Source organism: Gallus gallus, chromosome 12 (genome assembly GCF_016699485.2).
Source record: "Gallus gallus isolate bGalGal1 chromosome 12, bGalGal1.mat.broiler.GRCg7b, whole genome shotgun sequence".
Classification (NCBI taxonomy): Eukaryota; Metazoa; Chordata; class Aves; order Galliformes; family Phasianidae; genus Gallus; species Gallus gallus.
Genome location: NC_052543.1, coordinates 19,059,961 through 19,076,286, shown reverse-complemented (window position 1 = coordinate 19,076,286; position 16,326 = coordinate 19,059,961). Strand labels below are relative to the sequence as shown.

Here is a 16,326-nt window from a genome sequence, read left to right as displayed (position 1 = left end):
AGAGAGCTGTTCATAAATCCAGACAGAGAGGAGCTACAGTTAATCTGAGCCACCAGGAGATTGCTTTTACAGGTAATGCAGATCTATTTAACACTCAGCCTGCAGTAATGATAATGCAAGCAGATATTTGGCCTACTGACATGATTGCTAGAATTGACTTACTAGCAAGACTTGCAACAGTTTTCAATAACTCTAATATTTCCAAATATTCTTTCTGCCAAAGTAGCACTTGATACTCCTGTAATTTATAAAAGCGAGCAGCAATACGTTTTAGGTCTAATAGTCTTCTCAAAGGGACCTCAAAGCGCTTTGCCAACATTAAATAACTACAGTGCAAGATGTAAGGAAATGCATATGTAAAGATCATTTCCCTACAACTTAAAGGAAAAAAAGTAGCTACTCCATATTGAAGTTCAAAAGATAGCAACAACACCCACCTTCCACATACGTGTAGGAAAATACACGATTCAGAGGGAAAGTTCTGCAGAAGAGAACTCACTCCTCAGAGCTGAGATTTAGCAGGAGACACCCCAGTAAACACATCTGTTCTTCAGAGCAGCCACAGCTCCTTGAACAGCTACTGTGATCGTAGGAAAGATAGCAGCACAAGCTTGGTGTCTAAAATAATTTCATGCTATAATGGTTTGCTGCTGATTGAAATGTGAAGTCACTAAAACTACAACTGCTGGCATTTAGATACTCCATCCAGAGCTGGAGCAGCTTGGCTTCCCAGACACGACCAAAATAACAAAAGCTGCATCAGTTCAGGGCCGCCTTCTTCCACAGAGTATGAAAACGTTATTGGATTTGAACTACCTAAAACATGCATCATTAGCTGTTTGCAGAGACAGGCATAAACCTTCAGCATATTGAAATGCACAATTACTTGGGCTTCCCTTTGTTAATTTCAAGCAGACAGAGCTATTTTCCTTAAATGGAGCAGGAGGTTACAACAAAATCTTCCCAGCAGCCAGGTGGGCTGAGCTACCCACCAGGCTGCAGAATGGAGGTCATGCATGGCAGATATCCCACAGCTGGAATGAGAATCTGACCCACCCAGCACCACTCAGCCCCTGTACACAGTACTGGCTATGAGTCTGTGCAGCTTCCCAGGCTCCACATTGCCAAGGGTGATGTATCACATGGATCTACAGCCTCTGCCTCAAGCACTTGACAACTGGGAAGAAGTTATGTGAGTGTTTGTCATCGATATGGATGTCTACAGTGTAAAAAACCCAGGATGGCCAAAAATAATCTCCTATTCATCAGCGAGCATTTCAAGAAGCAGAGCAGCCAGGAGGAAAACCATGATTTCTGATTTTATTGACTTTCCCACAGCTTCTTGGCTAGAAGAATGGATTCTTATTCTTTTTCATTTCTGGATCAGAAGCATCTTTACATTTGTACGTGTGTAGTGGATATGGCTCAGAAGCACATTGTCTGCTAAGTGCTAGACCTTACTTGCAGTGTATAAAGGTCTGGTTAAGGCAGGAGGACAGGCTAGCTTCATTTGCTTGTAGACCTTAACCAAGAACAGGAAGAGAACTTCTCAGCGTCCCCAAACATAGTCAAATAGGCTGTGGAAACCTACATGAATAGGTCCTAACAATTACAAATTTGACAGTTTTGCTTCTATTTCATTCTTTGCCTTTACGAGTTGGTTAGTTGGTTGAAGACTGCAAATTCTGAATCCCTTCATAATTAGTGCAACCTTGGAAGCAAGGTGACTGAAGCCAAGCTCCCTAAGCACTGTGCCTAGAACCAAGTGAGCATCTCACACAGGGAGGACGCCTTCTCTGCTGCTTGGTGCCCCAAGCACTGGCCACAGTGTGATGCAGAGGACATAATTTTGTCTCTTTCCCCTCACTCTTTAAACTGTTCCTGCACATTCCCTGCTTTCTATTGCCCTCAGCCATAAGAAGAACCTAAGATTTGAAAATTTGCTTTGGTTAAGAGGAAACTTCAAAGAAAGGAACCCAATAAAAAGGGCTTTGATTTTGCTGCCCTCTTTTTCCTACTGACCACACATAAATAGGTTACATTAAACGTCAATTTTCTTGATGCAGACACACCCACTTTTCCACAGTGCCTTTTTTGCTCATCACCACAGAACAACAACATCTTTTTGCAGAGTTACAATCTAGATCATCACATGCATGACAGACCATTTTAGCACTGTTCCAGGCTTTGTCACTTTGGCTAGCAGGTGCCAGATCTGCAGCATATGTGGCCGTGCAAAGTTGCACAGAACTGGGGCTGAAAACGCCAGCAAGCTGATAACTCGTCTTCCACCTCACCACCAGGCTCCTCTGCCTTTCCTCTGTGCCACAGAGCTACCGAGCTGCAGAGATCCATGGCAGCACAGAGCCCTGCTCAGCTGCTGCTCTGCTGGCCACAGTGATGCCAAGATGTGACCCAGAAAGAACAGCACATGGCTACCAAAGGATTTGGCTGCGCAGCAGCATTCAAGCCAGACTAAGATTTAATTAAAATGTAATGACTTACATGAATCAGTGAAGTTTCCTTAATGAAAGATATTTAGAGGTTTTATAGATGCAAAAAATAAACACATTTGCTCGTATCACTAGAGTTTGGATAATACATTTATTACTTTTTCCTCTACAGTTCACCTCAGAAACATCCCTCTCCAGCTGGCTGATAACTGTAATAGAAAAGGAAGCAGCTTCAATCTGACTAATACAAGGACCATGGTTTTAAAGCAATTATTTTCCTGCACTCTCAGGGTACTCAGATTCCCAGCTGCTTAAGGGAAGGCTCAGCAGCGGTTTCCATTAGCACTGGGCAGGGCTGAGTGAGCAGAGACAGACAGATGTGGAGCCCGGCATCATGGAGCATGAGGAGCAGGAGTGGGGGAGCCCCAGGCTGCTCACACGCAGTTCTGAACCATGAGGACAAGGACTGGAAGCACCCAACAGGGACCTACCAAAGGCAGCTCATATGGGCCAGCTTGCCGAGGAAGAACAAAACAAGACCCAACAGGATGAGAAGAACCTTAGAAAACACGTATTGCAGATGGGGTCTGCAAAGAGATAGGTGGCCTTTGAAATTAATCAAAGACTGCCTCCAGGAAAAAAGATGGGAAATGCTATATTCAGGAGTTACTGTCTAGCTATGAAGGCTGACAGAAAACAGGGTCCCTCACTCTTATCAGTAACTGAATTGGCTTCTGAAGGATTCCAGTGAACTATGGAGCCCTGCAACAGAAGATTCTAGAAAACCCCCTAGAACTGCAAGCTAAAGGATGCATTTTCATGCCTCACACAGAAGTTACCATCTGCGTTGGGTGCATAATTCCAGCTCTGTTTTTTTTTTTTCCAGCTTCCATTCCCAACAAACTGCAAAGTCAGGTGCTCACCACCAATTACACCAATATGCCCTCAAGAAACATGAACTGGTTTGGAAGTCTGCAGGAACAGCTGGGCTGCTTGCATTGCCACGTGCCAGCTGGGTGCTACCCTCAGGGGTACAGGGCACAGACACCCCCAGACTACTGCTAGCAGCACTGCATGTCAGGAGGAGATACTCTTCAGCTCAAAGAAAACGTCTTTGCAAAATTTCAAGTTCACTCGCTGGGTGTGAGGGCAGCAATTAACAACTCCTATCTGCAAGAACTGGAATAAGTGTTTTAATTCCAAAGAAATTCAGTATACCTGAGAAACTCTGCAACTGACCTGAGGTTGGTAAATAGAGCCTGGAAAGAATAGGGGCAGCTTTGATCACCAGTTCCTGTTATCATCTTTGCATCTAGTATTAAAGGCTAAGCTACTTACTGGGAGCTTTCTTCCTCTGTCCTGCATCTTAGAGGAGCTGCTTCAGGTCTTAAAGGTTTAATCTTTAGCCCTGTAAGAAAGGCAGTGCCATTCTCCCTCCTCCCTGCTTCAGAGGTTGGGTTCCTCAAGAACAAGGCATTGCACTGCTCTGAGCCACACCGGTGCTGCCCTGGGCTCAGGCGCTGTTTGTTTCTACTGCTACTGTATGAGCAGAGCTTCCCATTATTAATTCAAACCAACTGGGTAATTAGTTGCTGAAAACGGCAAGCTTTCCCCTCAAAAATTAAATGCTTGCATAAAAGCACATTCTAATCTTCAAATCTGATGGCATGGTTGACAAAGCACAGTTACTGCTAAGAAATGCAGAGGCTTATGCTCTGTAACCCAAATAGATGGAAGGGTGAGTCACGCAGACAAACTTCAAGAGAGTCTCTGGTATATTTATATTAAATAAGTTTACTGCTGAGATAAGCACTGATTTGGGGCTCATTTGAAAGCAGTGCATTTGAGACAGTTGAAGTTTGCAGCGGGTTACACTAATTAGGTAATCCATTACAGTGGGGTTAATATTTCAGTGCTGACACTATCTGCAGCTATCAGCAGCCACATTTCACTCCCCACTCCAAAGGGCAGCACGATGCCAAGGAAACCTGAGCTGGGAACAAGGCACAGAGCACAGAGAGGTGCATTAGGAGAAGAGCATTTCTTGGAATTCCCTCCCTCCTCATCTTGCTAATGACATTAGAGAGGACAGATAGATACAGGGGGTTATAAAATATTTAACAACCAAGCAGGAGCACCAAGGATTTTCTTAGCCTCGTGCCCAGAGCCCCTTCATCAGTGGCTGGAGCAAGGTGTGGCAAGAACAGCCAGCAGCTCTTCTTCACAAGGAAAACTGAGTCTTCAGGGTCTCGTGTACATGACTCATTCATATGAACAATGGCACAACAAAAATAAATCCAGCCACAAACCACCCTCATGTGGTAAAGAAACCCTCAAAATGAGCTGAGAAAAACCTAAACTGCCACACTACTTGAAAGGTACTTCTAAAGTTACCATTTATATGCAATCACAGTATTTCTCCTCACCACCAGCATCCCTTGCAGGTGATTCTTTACAGGTCAGACAAGCACCTCAGTGCGAGGCAAGGGACAGAGAGAACTGCAGTGTGCAGCAGGTCCCCAGCCCTACCACACAGCCCCACAGCTCTTGCCCTGTGCCAGGACATCTCCACAAACAAGTGTTTCAGGGCAGCACCATTCCAGGGTGGCATAGCCATGCTGCAGGGCAACAGGCTTTAGAACAAGAACTGGGAGAGAGGGCAAACCGATTTCCCCTCCAGTAATTTCATTACGCCAAGAGAGAGCTTAGCATATTGAGAAGGCCCAGAAATAGCTGGTGGTTTCATTAAGTTGGTGTTATGTGTAGAAATGCCAAGTGCTGGGTCAGACTTCTCTCATTATCGTAATGGGGATACCACTCACAGGGAGAGAGATGATGCCTGTCTACCTGTCACAGCAGCTCTAACAAACTGTGCTGGGAATAGAGATGAGGGGGAGGAGATACAGACTCAGACCGTGTAAAAAGAAAGTTGTTACAGCAAGATGATGATAAAAATCAAATGTCCCTGCACATCAAGTTGTTGCCAGCAGCAGTGTGTCTTGGGCCAAGCCTCAACTTGCCCATTGGCAAGCAATAGAACCCCCGGCAGCCCTGCAGGGCTGTAGGGCACGGGCTGCTCCGCCAGCAGAGTGTGGTGTGACTTTCTGCAGGGTATCCGAGTGACTAAGTACACAAAAGCAGCTGAAATCAAATGATTATCCACTCGGATTTCTGCCAACCTCCAGATTATGTTGCCAAATTACTTTCCATTAACTTTCATTTTTCCCACAGCCATTCAGTTCTCCACTATGCTTTAGCCCTTTGCCAGTAAGCAGCTTAATTGCCAGCATCGCTTTCCTTCAGCTGTCTCAGGGTGGTCTGGTGGCCTGCAACCCCATTTTTCCCCTGCACATTGACAGACTGCAATACAGAAACACTGTGTAATGCCTACAGGCTTAGTGCAAAGCCCACCCAAGCCTAAAAATAACTCCATCAATATTCACAGTCTTGAAAGGAAAAACCATAGGATTACACTGAAGAAACACTACATGTATGTGTGCATGTATAGCCTAGGATTACAGCTGCTCCTGTGTGCAGCTCCACTCTTTCATTACTTTCCCCAAACCACATCACATTTAGCAAGCATCAGTGTATATGCTATCTCATGTGACGTCCAGTTTGGTAACTTTCAATATCCTGATGTGAGATTTAGTAGCAGTCTAATTGAAAGAAAGACTGAAGATGACAGAGGGGGAATGATGAGAAATGCTGGAGGTTTCCAGCCTGGCCACCATGGAAATTTAGGTGCTCTGATGTCAAGCCGTCACCGTTTCCATAAGCAAGGAGCTGTCAGCTGATGGATGAGGATGCACACACATCTCTATTTTGCAGGCAGAAGTGGGACCGAGAGTAGAAATATTACCACCACTGATGTGACAATCTCACTCAAAATCACCAGGCTTCACAATGTTTTACTCTAGGTTTGTTCAGCAGAAACCACCCCAGTTACTCACTTTGCAATCTGCCTTCCAGCCATCTGGCTGGGTCTAATTGTGCTGCTTCAAGGGAAGCACCTGAGGAACGATGCTGTAACACCTGTAGGTAGAGGCATAGCCCTGCAGGCTTCAGCCAGGACTGCCTGTACAAGAGTGGAGCAGGCAGAACACCACAAAAACAGCAATCCTGCTGCTGGGCACTGTGGAAACACAGCAAGCAATGCAAGTTTGACCATGTAGTTTTGGCCCCATTTGAGTCAGCTTTTTTTTTTTTATCTGAGGGACAACTCATTCACATCATTAGTAGCAGATTTCTAACGCACAAAATTCAGCTTGGTGAGAAATCACCCTTTCATTAACAAATCTTCATTTCCCTGCAAGTCTTCTGAACAGCTCTCTGCCCTGCACTCACGGAGCTGGGAGCAGCCAGCCAACACGCTCATTCACATAATACTTGAGTCTATAAATATGACTTGGAAATATCCTCTTTGATAACATCAGGCCAGATTTCATAACTTATTTACTACAAACAGCAGCTAACTCCACAAATAATCCTACCAACTGCAGGAGGATTACTTCCACTGTAAACCAATGCATATGATGGGCAGCAGAATGCAGCACTGCTTTGTGCTCAGTACTAAGGTACAATCTATGCTTTTCAATGCATTTTGGGTGAATCTCCTAGCCAGAATTTGGTTGGTTCGGGACCAACTACCTTGCCAGGGCCTTTGGGACACAGACAGGAACTTGCTGTCACATTGTGTTGCCCACTTTGCCACTCTGATGCTTGCCCAAAACAACAGTGATGGCTTGACATCAGAGCACCTAGATTTCCATGGTGGCCAGGCTGGAAACCTCCAGCATCTGCAGGGAGAAATACCAGGTGTCCTACCAACAGCTCAAACAGCACACATGTAGTGCCCGACTGAAGCCTCCTGGTCCCAGCAGAGCCAGGCACAGCCAAGGGTGACTCCCAGCCCATGCATGCCATTTTGGAACATGGCTGTCCACTGGTCCAGCCTTCATCCCAAGCTCATAGCCTGGAAGAATCCCCTGGTGTTGCACTGGAGAAAGCCAAAAGTTCCCAATACAATACAAAGCTATCACTGGAAAATGCATTAACCCAGATCTCAGTACTCAGGAACTCTGTGCTTTGCTACATTCACTTTGATTTCATTTGCAGCACACCCTGATCCTGCCCAAAATAACAGCTCGTTTCTGTCTGCTGGCCATAGAGGACAGCGCCTGGCAAGGATTTCAGGTCAGGCACGGTGGGGCCTTCCTGTAATGAACAGATTAATCCTCATTGCACACACCAGGACTTCTCTTCCTAAACTTATCTCACAGACTCAGCAATTAAAGATGCCCAGACAGCGCTGGGAAAAGCAGAGCTGTGCACACACAGGCACCCAGCAGGACCCCACTCCCAACACAAACCCACAGCTCCAGTTGCAGAGCACATCACTGCTTCCTGCGCTGCACTGCCTGTAATTGCGTTGACAATTTCTCCTCTTCTTTGATGTTGCTTTTCTTGTAAAAAGAAGAGAGGGTGGAGTTTTATTTTTGTTTTCTGTGCTTAAGAAAGGCTCATTAAAATGCGCTTTGGGATGTATTTTCTTTTCCTCAAGTATTTTTCATTATTCTTCAGATTAATTTCCTTGAAGCATCATCAGGGGACCAAGCCACATGTACATTTTAAGCTATATCATTTGTTTTTCAACCATAAGCAAGATTTTAAACAAAACAGAGCTATTTATATTGTGCTGAGACACGTTAATAGATGCAGCAGGCACAAGCTGGATCCCAAGTCAATGACAGATCTTCCTCTAGCTCAAGCCCGCACCAATCACTCTGTCAGACACAGGCATGATTAAATTCTTTCATCAGGAAAGCAGCCTGGGACCCGGCTCTCATCTGAGAGGAGCTGCAGAGAGCAGAGCATTGCCCTGGCTGCAGATGCAGGGAGCATGGCTGGGGCTGCCCATATGGACTGCAGGTAAGAAAGCCACAGGTAGTGCGAGCATGGCCATGGCAGGAGGTGGCTGCAGGAATTGATGTGCTGGAGCAGCAGCTGTCTGGAGGAGCTTCATCGCTGCTGCTGGCTGAAGAGGTCTGCCAGGGTGTTCTGTACAGAGAAGAATTGCAGTGAGGCAGAATGGGCCCACACAGCACCCCAACACAGCTGTCCCCAGCAGGCAGCACTGGGGCTGAGTAGCTGTTTATCTGTTCCTTCTGGTGCCACTCCAATGCTGATCTGCACAGCCAACACAGAATTCCTTTCATCTAAGCTGCCTGTAAGGATGACACCATCAATCCTTTGCTGTTCTCACAACATCTATTATTTGTTTCAATTTGAGAGAGATCACCGCTGGATTACACTGTTGCTGACGGGGATTTATATTTACATTTGCAGTAAGCAAAATACACGTCCTAATTTTTTTTGAAGTCATCTACACAAACAGGAAAAAAAGGAAGAAAAATTAAAATCAACGTGTATGCACTCATGAATACCAGCAGATCGTGTTCTGCAGCTTCTTGCCTTCAGACAACATTGTAAATCAGCATCTGTACAACCGCAGCACAAGCTGGATAATATGGAAGAATTAAAGGATATTACTGAGACAGTTCTTAATCTTATGTGGCTGTGAAACCAAACACTCCAATGTTAGTATGAGAGATGGAAAACGCATCCAGTTGTGCTCCTGTGACATCGTATCCGACAGCACAAATCCTCACCTTTACCATATTAAACAAGCATATTAACTCCCAGAAATGGATTCACCATATAGAAGTGTCAGACCATGAAAAACAGGGCTGGAAAGATTAAGGGCAGAAGAGACAGAGTTCCAGGAGATATTACATTTATCTAGTCCAACCTGTTGAGCAGCATAAAGCTTGTAAAGCAGCAGATTCCACCAATAAGTCTTTTGACATAAATCTCACGGGATGTACAGAACAGGGATGCATCACAGAACTGGCTGAACTCCACCTTCCCATGTAGCTTGGGAAAGAAACAGCTTAGCTGTGATTCTGTGCATCGCCCACAGAAGCAGCTCACAGAAGTTGCAGCTTCTCTGGAAAGCAAAGCTGCCTGGCTGGGAGCTGAACCAAAGAGGAGCCAGGCACTGAGTCCTCCTGTAGGGAAACTGAAGCAAAGTGCCCTCAAGGACGAGGGCAGGAGGAATTGCCACCGACACTGGCCTCTTGTTCATGTGCCCTCCCTTATTCAGACAACTTGTTTGCAACATTTCCCACCGTACTCTCCCCCCAGTTACCTGGAAGACACTGACATTCAGTGGTCTCACTGTCATTCACATCAGACCAAGGAGTCTGACCCAAACCTCAGTGCCTTCAGTCAAATGTAAATACAAGCCTAGAGTTCATTCCTTAGCCAGATTTCCCCATCCTGTTCAGGCAACTGCAGAACACACAGAGGCAGTGTTATAGAGTGAGGAGCATACCACCACTTTCTTATAGATCTGATTTACCCAGAGCAGCTTTGGTGCAGAATAACTGTAGGTACTGGTGCAAAGTAAAGACCATAATGGGCTGGAACAGCCAGACCCAAGCCAAGGAGCCCAAACCCCTTCTTTTCACAGCTCATTCTCAGCCTGCATCTCCCCAATGCCCATCAGGGCTGCCATCTACCACTGAAGCCAATGCCTTCCAAATAACACATTGTATTGCATTATCAGTGATCTATAGCAAAAGAACCTGAGGGTTTGATACTTCAGTTGTTGTTTGTTTTTTAAAACACATCTATTTGTTGCTTTTTTTAAATCACAGAATAACATTTGTCTTAGAAGTTACTTTTGGTTGGATGGACACATGTAATCAAGGAATTGCAACAATTTATGCAGCAAGGTGTGAAGAGCCCCCACTTCTTAGCTAAGTGCCCTGTCCTGCTACAAGCACAGACTTGTTTACAGACTGTACAAGGGCTTCCAATCAATTCAGACTGGCACAAAGTTATTCAAAGATGAGTCAGAGAGAAAAATAGTGCCCAATAGATTAAATCAGCCATTGTGAAGCCCAATCTGTTCAAAACTCATTGACACAACTGTCTGAAGAGGCTGCCAAAGTGGCAGATGTTGCTGAAGCTTGCACAATACAGCAGCTGGATGGCACGTTAGCTGTGCAGTCGTAGAGCAGTGGGAGGAAGTGCAGGGCAGGGCGCTCACTGCAGGGCGACAGCAGGCACTGCTGCAAGTCAGCTGCAAAGCCCAGATAGCCAAAAGTGCCAGCATCACCTCCATCACTGATGCACATCCCATTCTAGAATGCTTCCTATTGAAAAATAGTTGCACTTGTACCAAACTGCTGCCTTGGAACCACCTCAGTGAGCAGCACCCACACTACAGGTGGACATGATTTAGAAAAACAATTTTAAAAAAGCAGCCCTCCCAGTCCAAAGCACAGCTTTTCATTACTTCATTACTGTAAATGTGCAGGGCAGGTGGAATATCCACTCACTATTTTTCCCATTTCACAGTAAAGAGAAAAAAGCTAAAGTAGTAAAGGAGTTATCTGATATATCCTACTTCTGTCATGGCACTGGTAGGCAGAGAAAGGACTGTGACAATAAGTTTTGGGACAAGCAGGAGCAGCCCAGCAGGCAGCACTGCTGCAGGGCCATGGCACACAGTGTGGGTGCACCGAGCGTGGGGGGAGCCCAGCAAGCTGGGAGCAGTGCCCAGGCTGGCTTCAGGGAAACCATAATTTGTGCATCTGTGAAAACAGATTAAATTGTGCCTAGTCATTTTCAAAAGCAATTGGAGAAATGACCCTGAAATTGGTTGGAAAATATTACATGTATTAATCACTGCTTCCACTAGACATGGGGAAAGCACCTCCATAAAAAGATGAGAACCTCCCCCTTTCTCCTTCACCCCTTGATGCGTTTCTTTCTTATTCCAAGACATCAATGCTGTTTTGTGAAGTTAAAAAAACCCCACAGTCTCATCAATTCTGCTGTAATCCAAGAGTCAGGAAGGAGGTCTGAGACCTGCTCACATGGCAAAAAAGTAATTCAGACGCTAAATCTGGGAATTCAGAAATGAAACCTGAACTCAGCCTTCTGTATGAACACTTACTCATAATAAGTCCAAATTAGGGTTATTTCACTGCCAAGAGAGCTAAACTAAACCAAACCAGTTGGTTTGGAAGGAGCCTTCTGCATAGACTGAACACAGGTCTCAAAAGAAAAAACCCAACAAGAAATGTGGGGTATCCAACCCATTTCATTTTTATAGATTCTCACTTGGTTGTATTGCCGGACAGGAAGACCCAGCAGGAGCACAGCTAATCTGAACAGCATCTTACGATGATTTATGATAATTGATACCTAATGGTATAATTTTAGGCTGGTGCAGTTACCTTTGAAACCTGAGAGATGTGCAGAATCCTGCAGTGGGTTATCTGTGCACACAGGAGGCTGCCTTCGTGGGAAGCCCGAGGTCTCTGGAAAACATTTAGCCACACTCTTCTTCAAAGTGGATAAACAGATGTCCCTCAGAGACCACATTTCAGTAATCCTTCCTTATTGAAATGGACTGCTGGGGAGAAGGAGAAAACAGCAGAGGTCTGCCTATGGGAAGCACAAGTGAATGCTGACAGCTGGGCTGGAGGGAGCCCAAGAGGAGAAGAACAGGAAAGGATGGGGAACATGAGGTGGGCAAACTTTCTGCAGGGGTCTGGCAGGAAGCAGGGCATGAATGAAGCTGTGGCTGTGAAATTAGGTTTCCAACTTCCTTCCCTTGGAAGAAGTGAAATGAGTATAACAGACACTACAGACATAAGGAAATAACTAATCATTCTACCACCTTCTCTATCACACTACTTTAGAATGGGGATCAGAAGGCACAGGAGTCACTCAGTACTAGCAGGTGCCCCCTACAAGCCAGCTGGAGGCACACACCTGTAGCAGAGCACAAGCCAGCAGAATAGCCAGCAGGATGCCCCATCCCATGGGCATGAGCAGGATCTGGAGCCTCCTGCATGCAGAGATCACCTCAAACCTTCTCACTGCACAACAAGGAGCCTCTTCCTGCTCCGCCAGCTGAGGACACAGATGGTTATTTAAAACGCTTTTAAGTATATTCCTTTGATTTATATGTTAGTATTCACAAGGCAGAAAAATAGGCCAAAAATAGGATTTGCTTTAATGCGGTCTCATCTTCTTGTTTATTTCTTGTTGTTTCCTCCCTGTGTAACTATGTAGGTCAAACAGATCACGTTAATTTTGGTGCATCTGTCTGAACACCACTAACATGTAGGTTAAATGACAGCAATGCGGGGCTCTCTGAGCAGGGATACAGCAGCATTAGCTTCCTCAGCTTGAATAAGTTTGACACGTTTATCAAACTCCAGCTTCACAGCCAATATTCCATAATCTGCTTAAGGCTGCAGACACTTGGTCTCCTCAGAACACTCTGTGCCCCCATTGCAGCCCCTGGAGGAATGCAGTCACTGGGAGCAGAGGCAGAACTGAGGGGACCCAGAGGTGCCTCCCAGTACCAGCAGCTCTGTGGCTATCACAGGCCAACTTGGAAATCAGCTCTTCCAGCAGGAATCGGATTTGCAACAAGATTTGGGTAGTTTACTCCTAAAGGCAATGCATTTTTAAGTGCTTTCTTAAGGCAGCCAACAACTTTGCTAACAGAACAGCAAGAACTCTGGCATGTCACATTCACCTGCAATCACTGAGCACTGCCTATCCAGCATATACCACTCGTACTGGCTGACACCAGCATCTCAAAGCCCCTTCCCTATACAGCTTGATAAAAGAAATTGATATCCCAGGAAACAATGTCACACTACTATTTCTTAAGCAAAATTAATGGCTTTCAGAAGAATTTGAGGCAGATTCTTTCTGAAGACCAAAACCCCTGGAAGCCACAAGGCTGCAAGTCCCTGTGTTCCCCTGGTGTCCCAGCCCTCCCCCCAGGTGTAGTTGTATGAGTCAGACACAACTCACTCCTATTCTTCTCAATGAGCACAGATTTATCCGAATCACAGCATCATTTGCAGAAAACAAAGGTGTTATTATGAAAAGCATTTTTGGAGAAGAAAGGCTTTTTGTGGCTGAGTGAAAAATCCATCACCTGATGGGACTCCTAATTCCATGGTCTCTTTGTAGGCAAAACCTCAGCACATCATTTTTGACCAATTGTAATTTCAAGTCATTTTACCTTATTTATGGGTGACTGCAAAGACACTTGAGCTAGCAAAGTAATTCATATTTGTTTGCACAACAACAACAACATTTAAAATACAGCCTTCTTCAAAACAGAGATCCGCATTAGAAGGAGTGCATTCAATGTCATTCTTTCTGGAAAGTTCACTGCATGAGCTCCAAAGCACTGCTATGAACAAATACCAAATGGAATCCAAGCCCCTACTCCCTGTGCAAGGAGAGTAGCACACATATCATGATGAGGGAGGAACCCCACCTGGGAACTTCCAAGCTTTTGCTTTAATAGCACAGAAACTTCGCTGGATAGAAAAGCGAAGAGATGATTCTTACTGAGATATCTTCTGAAGTTCCTAAAGAAAAACACTTCACCCAAAAGCAGGGCATCTCAGTACCTCTGAAACTGACACACTATGCCAAAAGCAGTTACCTCACTGTTTGGATGATCAGTGCTCTACCACAACCACATCCTCTCCCCACACAGCTCCCTGTTGTCCTCCTGGAGAGGCCCCACTTCTCAGCCACCTCTCTCCCACTTCTCACCTTCCTCGCTTTCTCCTGATTGATCCCACCTGTGCCCATCTCCCCAGCCCCCTCCCCCCGCTCACTGCAGGCACACACAGCACTGCTGCTCCAGCCAGGGCACCTCTCTCCCTTCCTAAGAGAACCACCAGTAGCTTTCAGCTCTATAACACCATGGAAAGCACAGCAGAGCAGCAAGATCCCAAGCTACTGCAAGTGAGGATTCACTCAAACACAACAGAAATAAAGCAAAAAAGCTACTTACCTTTGGAAGGTCTCAGCTACAGAGGGATCTCCAGCAAGATCCCCTCCACTCTGCTGCCAACCCTTAAATGAGGTCTGGCAAGGGGAGGATCCTGGTTCCACCTCTTCATCACTCGGGTACATTGCATGCACCTGTGCTCCCCTGGGCCGGCCCTGCCCACCACCAGGTGTTCAATCAGTGGGGCAAGTCCTGACTTGCCTTTCCACTATAAACTCCCTCAACGTTTCGACCCCTGCTATTTTACACCCAAATTTAACAGTAGAAAAAAGTGTTTATAAGCTAGACTCTTACCAAGCACTAATATTTATTACCTGGTCAACGTGTTCACCTGCCTGGCAAAAGGAAACCTTGTTGATTTGGGAAAACAAAGATGAGGTGGTGCAACCCCTCATTCCTCCATCCGGAGCTTCTGCCTGAGCTGCCAGCAGTGCAGATGGGAGCTGAGAAAACCGTGCAGGATTGCAGGGCTGCAGACATGAGAAAGGAGAGGATTTCCCACCCCGTAGCATGCCCCTGCCTGCATGGGAAGGGCAGTTCTGCAGCGTGCACTAACCAAGTTCACTGCACAGCCCTCACAGACTGCCTTATGCCATCAGAGGCAATTCACTTCATCTGTTATACCTCTCAGTTCCCCATCTGCAGCAGGGAGATAATACATCTTTCCTCCAAAGCCTTTGTTTTTTTTTCTGCTTAGATAGTAAAATCTTTAGAGCAGTGAACATCTCACTGTACATTTAAACAAAGCTGTGAAGAATGGCTTGGGCTGGGGCCTTCTGAGTCCCCAGAAACCCCACCCACAGAAAGCCAAACAGACTGGCACCAAACCAGAATTCTGCCTCTTCTCATCGGGAGTAAACAGCATCCCGATGCTCCTGCTTACCTTCCCCATGGTCTGAGAAATTGCTGGAGGATTTATTTTTGTGTTTTCTTTCAACATTCACTGATAAACAAAGGATGTCAATGTTGAAAGCTTTCACATGTACACACACACACACACACACGTATACATATGCTACAACATCTTTTACATTTGATGTGTTCTGAATTTAATTTTGCCCCGAAATGCTCTTGGGGGATTTGTATAGTTATTTTAATAGTCCTGATTTTAAATCCATTTAAATGTATTTATGCACCTTTAGACCAAACTCATTCAGGCATTTACACCACAGTAATGAATTATATGACAGCAGTGTATACACAGAAAGAAATCCTTTCCTTTTGTAAATCATATATTAGCACAGATTTATGAATTCAATGGTTAAGTTCATTGGCATGCATGGAGTCGAGGACCTTTGTCAAAGTAGGACTTTTGATGATGACTGTTAGAGAAGACGTGCATTGAGAAGGTCTTTCCTATTTTCATGCCAGGAAATTAGAAATATTATAATGAATTCCAGTTTTCCACATCTTTCATCAAAGCCTTTGAAAAAGGTCAGTATTTAAACGCATTATTTTAAATGCCTGCTGCAATTTGCCTCACCGTGGTAATTATAAGGGAAGATCCCATAGCGTAACAGCAAAACAATCCCAGGGGGCTTGGGAGAGTCCTGATTGGCAATGAATTTCAGCATCCGAAGGAAAAAAACGATGCACGTCATAGACATAATGAATATGATGGTCACAGTAAACATTACATAAAGTATTTACATTTCATGCTGTCTCTGAACTGGGAGCTCCCTAAAGCCTGGGGTAGGCCAGATATGCTGAAATACAGATTTACGTTCACATTTTCTTATTGATTCTTTATGTATTTTCTTAGTCAAAACTATTTCAAGGTGACCTGCTGATTTGACCCCATTGTGAGGAGGTTATGTGCCCTGCCCCCAGCAGGTTTTAGCTGCAGGTACTGCCAGCTGCACGAGCTGGCTCACATCCACTCACAGGCCTTTCATCTCTGTATTACTTATTCACATTCTGTCCTGGCTCCAAGAAATCGGGAGCTGTTCCCATCCCAGAGAT

General features: G+C 45.3%; 1 protein-coding gene and 1 long non-coding RNA gene across 7 annotated transcripts in view; both read right to left on the bottom strand.

The window, feature by feature from the left end:
- The window catches only part of GRM7 (glutamate metabotropic receptor 7), a 224,070-nt gene that overhangs the window by 192,417 nt on the left and 15,327 nt on the right, over nucleotides 1-16,326 (bottom strand). The gene's annotated exons all lie outside the window — the stretch shown is intronic.
- On the bottom strand, nucleotides 7,146-14,411 carry LOC124417174. The gene is made up of 3 exons (XR_006931381.1): nucleotides 14,368-14,411; nucleotides 11,765-11,943; nucleotides 7,146-8,838 (listed from the first exon to the last, which is right to left on the bottom strand). It is a non-coding gene; the product is annotated as an uncharacterized LOC124417174 (long non-coding RNA).